The sequence below is a fragment of the Mus caroli genome, chromosome 3 (genome assembly GCF_900094665.2).
Source record: "Mus caroli chromosome 3, CAROLI_EIJ_v1.1, whole genome shotgun sequence".
NCBI classification, from domain to species: Eukaryota; Metazoa; Chordata; class Mammalia; order Rodentia; family Muridae; genus Mus; species Mus caroli.
In genome coordinates, this window is record NC_034572.1 from 115,953,837 (window position 1) to 115,961,500 (window position 7,664).

A 7,664-nucleotide genomic window follows, 5' to 3' on the forward strand; every position below is an offset into this window, starting at 1 on the left:
GATGGTTGTGAGCCACCATGTGGTTGCTGGGATTTGAACTCTGGACCTTCAGAAGAGCAGTCGGGTGCTCTTACCCACTGAGCCATCTCGCCAGCCCCGGTTGGGTGCTTTTCTTTTGGGAAGGTGGTGGCTGACCTCTAAGAATGGAAACTTCTGTTTGGGGTGCGCCATATTGGAGACATGGAGATGGTGAACTTTCTCATTAGACAGGCAGATGGCATTATGAACCTGAAGCTGTGGAGAAGGGTGTCATCTGAAAATGTCCACACTGAATTGAAATTAAAGCAGCCACAAGAGTAGGTGGATACTGTCACCAAGGGAAAAACCTCAGATGGGAGGTCCTGGGACCCAGTACACTAGCATACTGCATCCTGGTATCAGCGAAGGAAGCTGAGTTTGTGGACAGAAATGACTTAGGATCTAGAGAGGGAATTCAAAGTAAGACGCACCTCCCCTTTTTAAGAAAAAAAATTAATAGGAAGAGATGAATTCATTTTTTTTTTCTATTCTGTAGCTCTGACTGTCCTGGAACTTGGTGTGTAGCTCAGGCTGGCCTCAAACTCACAGAGATTTGCCTGTCTCTGCCTCTGGTTTAAGAGGTATGAACTACCATGCCTGGCTCAAGATTCAGTCTTAATAAGCTTTTTGATAAAATAAAGTACACTATTTTAATTGATTTTTCCCTCAATAAACATCTCTTATTTGGTTAAAGCAGACACACCTCCAGGGGTCGCCACACCCTTGGACCTGTGTCTGTATCTCAGTGAGTATTCAGTGGCCCTAGCTATTCAAGCCGATCCTCCCAGATGGCCCAGATGTGTCTGTGCATGCTGCAGCCAAGGACAATCCAGAGGACGACCCAATATAAAACCATAAACTTACTTAAAAACACGATGACTGTTTGCTTGGATAACTAGATTGTTTAATTGGGCATCGTAGATGACAACAGTGTCATGATTATTGTGGGAAGGTCAGACGTGCCTGTGTTGGTGCTCAGGATTTGGAAGGAAGAGTGACAGCTGCCTTCCCAAGGACTCAAAGGTCAGACCCTTGAGAACAGTTGTCTACTCTAGAAGGCGGGTCTATATCTGCTCAGATGGAACTCTTTTTCTGAGAGGCCTTGACATTAATTAAATCTCTTAGCACTTTTATTCTGCCTTTGGATTACTTAAGAGGAAACTGAAGCAAAGCTACTCTTGTAGGAGGGTGTGGGGAGAAGGGAAGGATGGGGGCAGAGCGAATGGGACAGGGAGGGAGGACAGACAGATACCAGCCAACCAGAGCCTCTGCTTTCATCAAAGGTGCTGTGTTTGGGCTTTGATAGCCTGACCAGTCCCCAATGCCAGACCTTGTGTGCCTGCCAAGAGACATATTGGCCTTGGTACGGTACGTCTGTCATTCTTTTCTCTCTTTTTCTCTTTCTCTCTTTTGTTTTGTTTTTGTTCTTACTCTATTCAGTCGGGAGACCTCCAGTTTAAAATTTCAGCAGTGACCTTTAGCTTAATGCTCTCCCTGGGGTTCTGCTAGGCACAAGCTAGCCCCAGCTTGGTGGTTTATACACTAGTACCTATTTAGTATCAGCCTTGGATTCCGGTGTCAATTCACTGTAGTAGAGGGCACAGGAAACACAGCTGGCTGTTGGAACTAGGTTTTTTTTTTTTTTTTTTTTTTTTCTTACTCAGGCCTTGCTACACTTTTTGATGAGCTAGAAACCGACTTAAGTAGAAGTTGGCTCGTTGAGAGAAAAAAGCAGTTTTAGAACTCCCCAGGCCTCTCATCCTTCCAAGGAGAGGGACATGTGCCCACATCCCCAGTCTCTCCAGACTGTAGAAAGAAAGATGCTCAAGGTTGAAAGTGATGGTAGGCATGGTCCCGTGGATGCAGGCTCAGTACAGGAAACTGTTTAGAGAAACTAAAATAAAAGCCCTCTGGCCCAGAGAGAGGGAGGAGAGGCACGTGATCTTCCAGGTGTCTCTTCCATCTAAGAATCTGTATAAAAAGGTCACTTCCAGTCAGCATTTACTGGTTTAAAGGAATGAATTATTCATGCTTTTCTGGTCAGTATGCATAGTACACATGTGTATGCGCATACACATACACACACACTGGCAGCAAGAAGCCCATATTTAGTCTGCTTGCATGGTTTTTTCCTAGTCTAGGTTTCCTTTCTCTCTCTCTCTCTCTCTCTCTCTCTCTCTCTCTCTCACACACACACACACACACACACACACAGAGGGGGGGTGGGTGGGGGAGAGGGAGAGAGAGTGTGTTAGAGTTGAACCAGACAACCAGAGTCCCTTCCTGTTTTCATTCATAGCCTATTGAACCACCACCATCAGATGCCAGGCATTGGCCAGGGACTGGAGGTCCATAGAGAGGCCAAGTCTTTGTCTCAAGGAGTTCACAGGTCATAGAGCAAGCAACGCTGCTCTTGAGCCCTCTGACTTTCCCATGCTGTTCTCTCCATCCTCTTTGCTTGCTGACCTAGCTTCCTACCGACCAGAAGCCCTTTGTGTCACTCAATTAATCCTTCCGACCTCTGACCCTAACATCTGTCCAGGTATCCCACAAACACACCCCAGCATGGTGTGGAGATAGTATCTAATAGATAGCCTTTTCTTACGGGCCTGCCTCTTCTGTGCTACCACTTGTGCTGTGGCATCCCAACCTTGGACCAGGATGCCCGGAAAGGTCAGGCCATGCGACCAAGGACCGTAGCAGAGGTGTCACCGGTTGGAAAGAAATGGAGTGCAGAGCTAGCAGGCTGTGAAAAAGGCCAGGGGCAACAAAGGAGCTTTCAGAGGTGACATTTGGAACCATCAGAGCCCGGAGAGGGAGGCAAGGGAGAAACCAAATAGTTGGCTTCTGTTCTGCTCACTTGCAAGCGTGGGTTCAGGAAATAACTGCTCTGATTGGAAAGGGAGCGGGTGGGAAATGTAAAGGTAGAATTGCTGGTCTGGAATCCATGAGGCCAGAATAATAAAAGGTCCCAGGGATCACGGAGACAGAATAGGAGCTGAAGCCACCACACAAGCACTGTTACTGCAGGGAATATTAGGATGACAAAAAAATTGCAGGAAAAAACCAATGGATAGTTTTTACTATTATTATTATTATTGTCTTATAAAGAAGGGAAAGAGTTAAAATTACTCTACAAACTGTGCTGAGGTTTTCATAAGATGGGGGGAAGAGGAGACACATTCCAGGTGTGACCTGGGCAGCAGGGAGAGGACCAGTTACTGAGAGGGGAAAAGGAGGGAGAGGCCCTAGCTTTGTTGGGAGATTTTCCTTGGGGGAGATGGTGGTGGCTAGACTGTAAGAACGAAGACTTCATGTTTGGGGTGTGACAAGTTGGAGAGGCACATATGTCTCAGGGAACTTCCTTTTAATAAAGTCAGCAGGATTGTTTTATGCTTGCTGGGATGAAAGTGTCTGGGTATACTGAGAAGGCCTGCAGTCATATGCCAGCCATCGGTGCCATCCTTACAGGGAGAGACTCAGGCTCCAAGATCGTATGTGAGACCTTTGTACTCAGCCCCATTTCCATCAATTTACAAAAAGGCATTTAGGCAATAGCATTGGACTAGCAGTCACCTGGGTGCCTGATGCAAATTTTGGAGGCCTGAGAAGGATGTCCGATGACAGATATGAGACAAAAAGAAAAGCATGATCATATTCTGAAACAGCACACCAAATTTAATTAGCAAAAACTTTTTAGGGAAAGACAAAGACTTACACTGGAAGTCCAAAAACATTAACTACAAAGGAAAACTATGGGGTTCAGATTAACTGCTTGCCCTGAAAAATATCCTAGGAGTTGGGTCACTGTGGCCTCAGAATGAATCACTGGCATGTTATGGTTGTCAAAGAACATTACTGTGATTTTAGGGGCAAATTGAAGCTCGGATATTCAGACCAAGGGAGGTTGTCACACAGGGCTGCCCAGATCACATATGGTGGATGGCTTTAACTCTGACCTTAAAGATGCAAGGTGATTCCCTCACCTGGAGCGTCAGGCCGTTCTGCTGTAAAGACCTGCTGATTTAATCTTTAAGTAGACCTTACATCCTTTGGTATTGGTTACAAGGTAATTCTGGTGCCATGTGTTAACACAATGAGAATATTAAAATGTCCTCACTTGAATCCTGTCAACAGCTGGTGTTACACACAGTAGTACCATGAGTAAGCACGGTGAGACAGAGAAGAACAAGTCTCTTCTCATTTGTTTTTTGCAAACTGTTGTGACAAAGATATCTCTGTGTATCAGTCCTTGTGCCAACAGCTGCATCCATTTTGAAGTTTGCAACGGCCAATTCAGATAATATCTCCTGGTACCATCATTATTTCTCAGTATAATAATCTCACTATCAGAAGAATAAAATAGAAAAAAAAAAAAAAACAACCTTGTTAGTCTGGGCACAGCTAATATTTCCTCCAAGTTGCCATTACCTCCCTCCCAGGTCAGGGCTAGATTTGTTCTTTTGTTAAGAGAGTTGCTACAAAGTCCCAAGTTGGCCTTGACCTCATGATCATCTGTTCCCAGCCTTCCAAATGCTTGGATCACACGTGCACATCACCATAGGCAGCACCTGCCCTCTATGAAACACCTGTTTCTCCTTATTTTCTCAGTCAACAGATGGAAATTATCCCATAGTAAACTCTGTCTTTTGGGTTATCACCCCAGTTAATGTCCTCCTCATCCTCCCTGGCATTTTAAACATGCCCAGAGATACTGGAGCTGAGTAGGAGCAGCCTGTCAACATCACCTCAGGAGCATCTGGCCTGTGGTGTGGGGAGGAGGCAAGTCTCTGGACTTGGGATGGATATTCTACTGCTGAGGGAGCTGTCTGAAGCCGTCACACCCCAGTCCCAGGCCCATGGCTCAGTGATCTTAAAGGTAATTCTCCTAAGTCCATGGACACTTTTATTTGATGCTCTCTTTCCCTTGGTGAACCCACTGCATGTGGTGAAAGAGAAGGTTTGGGGTATAGGCCATCTGCACAGTGCAGGACACACACATACACACTCCTGCAAACAAACCAACATTTATTGAGCAGCCTTGCCCTAGAGATGCAACGGTGTGGAGAGTATGGAGCCTGTGCTCAGTGTGTTCTCAGTCCAGTAAGAGAGACAGGGCACAGAGAATACATTAAATTATTCTTAAGCTTCAAGATGTGGGGCTGGTAGGATGGCTCAATGGTTAATAGCTCTCGCCGCTCTTCTAGAGGACACAGGTTTGATTCCCAGCACCCACATGGTGTCATTTGTGACTCCTGTTCCAGGGGATCTGATGCCCACTTATGACCTCTGTGGGCACCAAGCTTGCTCGTGGTGCACATACATACACGAAGCAAACACTCATACACATAAAATAAATACATTTAGAAGATTAAAAACGTCATACTTCATAAGGAAAGTGAACTGGGAGGTTGCTGATTCTTTGAGTCGTAGTTGTGTCAGAGCAAAGGAAAAAAAACCAGTCATAAAAGTTGGGGACATCTACTCTGTTATGCTTGCAGACAGGAGCCTCATATAACTGTCATCAGAGGCTTCACCCAGCAGCTGATGGAAACAGATGCAGAGACCCACGGCCAAACATTAGGTGGAGCTTGGGGAATCCTACGGAAGAGGGGGAAGAAGGATTGTAGGAGCCAGAGGGGTCAAGGACACCACAAGAAAAACAACAGAATCAACTAACCTGGGCCCATTGGGGCTCCCAGAGACTGAACCATCAACCAGGGACCGTGCATGGAGCTGACCTAAACTCTACACATATGTTACAGTTGTCCCTACAGTTGCTTGGTCTTCATGTAGGATTCCTAGTAGGGGGAGCAGGATTGTCTCTGACTCTGTTGCCTGCCTTTGGGACCCTTTCCTCCTCTGAGCTTCCTCTTCTAAGCCTCAATAGGAGAGGATGCACCTAGTCCTACTGCAGCCTGATATGCCCAGGCCGGTTGACATCCATGGGAGCCTCCCCTTTTCTGAAGAGAAAGGGGAGAGGAGTAGATGGGGGTGGGCAAGAACTGGAAGGAAAGGAGAGAGAGGAAGCTGTGGTCAGGAGGTAAAGTAAATTAAAAGAAAGGAAGAAGATAGAGAAGTAGGTTCAGAGAATTTGGATTTATTGGCGTTGTGAAGAGATAAGGCCGGCAGGATGGACAGGAACTGGGGGTCTCAGATAGCATCTAGTGCAATAGAAAAGAACAGGATGGACTTTTGTATAGATGAATCTCGTCTAATTGCGTGCTATAATGAAGAATGCTGTATAGTTCCATGCAATGTACAATTCTATGATAGTGGAAGGAAGACTAGTAGGTTTACAGTCTGTTGCTGTCTCATCCTTTCTCCCACCCCCTTTTTCCCAGGCAAGATTCTGAGAGGTCAGTGGAGCGTCTTGGTGGAGAACAAGAGATTCTACTAATCTGAGGTGCAGAAGCCAGCAGGTAGCCAGTGGAAAACAGGCTTCGTTCTTAGTTGTTGGGTCTTTTCCTTGATTTTTGTGACATACCCCAGTTGCAGGGGTTGGTTCAGAAAGTACCTGGTGGACCTCAGGTTTGAAGGATTGCTCCTTTTGGGGCTCGTGAGTTTAGGTAAAATAGACTCAGCCTACTGGCGACACTTAAGTCTTCTTGTATTACAATCTAACCCAGTGTTCTAGGAATGTGTTAATTTTTGTGATCAATAAACCACCCACCAAGCAAGGACTCTATCTTGGGTTTATAAACCTTCTGGTTCCTGCCCTCAGGAAGTTCTAATTCTAAGATTTCATGTAGGGCTTTAATGTAGACCCTTGCCCTACTTCCAATATCTTTGTAGACTTCCTTTGGGTTCTGTGCAGACAGTAATACAGCACCTTTCTCGTAGTTGTCACAAAGTATTTGACTGATACCTTAAAGAGGGAAAGGCTTTTGTTGTCTCATGGCTTCAGATGGGGTTGGTCCACCAGGGTGGGGGAAGCATGACCCAGCACTCAGAACATGAGAGTCTGTGGCTCTTCTCTTTTCACACCATGATGGATCAGGAGCCAAGGAGGTATGACCTTCAATGGCTTGCCTCTCGATACTTAGGTCTGCCAGCCAGGTCCCACCACCTCAAGGTTCCACAGCCTCTCAGGATTCAAATCATGAGCCCGTGGGGGACATTTTCCATTCATGTCCTAACATCTTTTGTGAATTGTGACGTTTGAGTTGCCCTTTGCCAGGTCTTGTACCTTTATTTCTTTTGCTTATTGAATACCCACGAGACAGCGGCATACAGAAGCAGTAACTGGGGGTGTCGTTTCCTCGTTTCTGACTGGTTGCTGGGATGAATGACTGACGCTTCCCATACTTTATAAGTAAGGCTGATGCTTTCCCGTGGAGACCTCCATCAGATATTTCTAGTTCAAACATGTTACCTCAGGCAAAGATGATTTTTAAAAGTATATTGCCAATCAACTGGATGCCCCAAATTATTCAACACATGAATGTGGAAAGTTATATCAATAGATCCTCTCTTATTAAATTGGCAATACCCCTGAAGCAAATCTAACTTGATTGTATTTTTTCATTCACATATGGCTTTGGTCTATCTTTTTTTTTTTTTTTTTTTTTGGTTTTTTGAGACAGGGTTTCTCTGTGTAGTCCTGGCTGTCCTGGAACTCACTTTGTAGACCAGGCTGGCCTCGA

The 7,664-nt window shown here is 45.6% G+C and overlaps 1 protein-coding gene across 1 annotated transcript in view; it reads left to right on the plus strand.

The window, feature by feature from the left end:
• Bcar3 (BCAR3 adaptor protein, NSP family member) overlaps nucleotides 1-7,664 on the plus strand; it is a 111,198-nt gene that overhangs the window by 14,909 nt on the left and 88,625 nt on the right. The gene's annotated exons all lie outside the window — the stretch shown is intronic.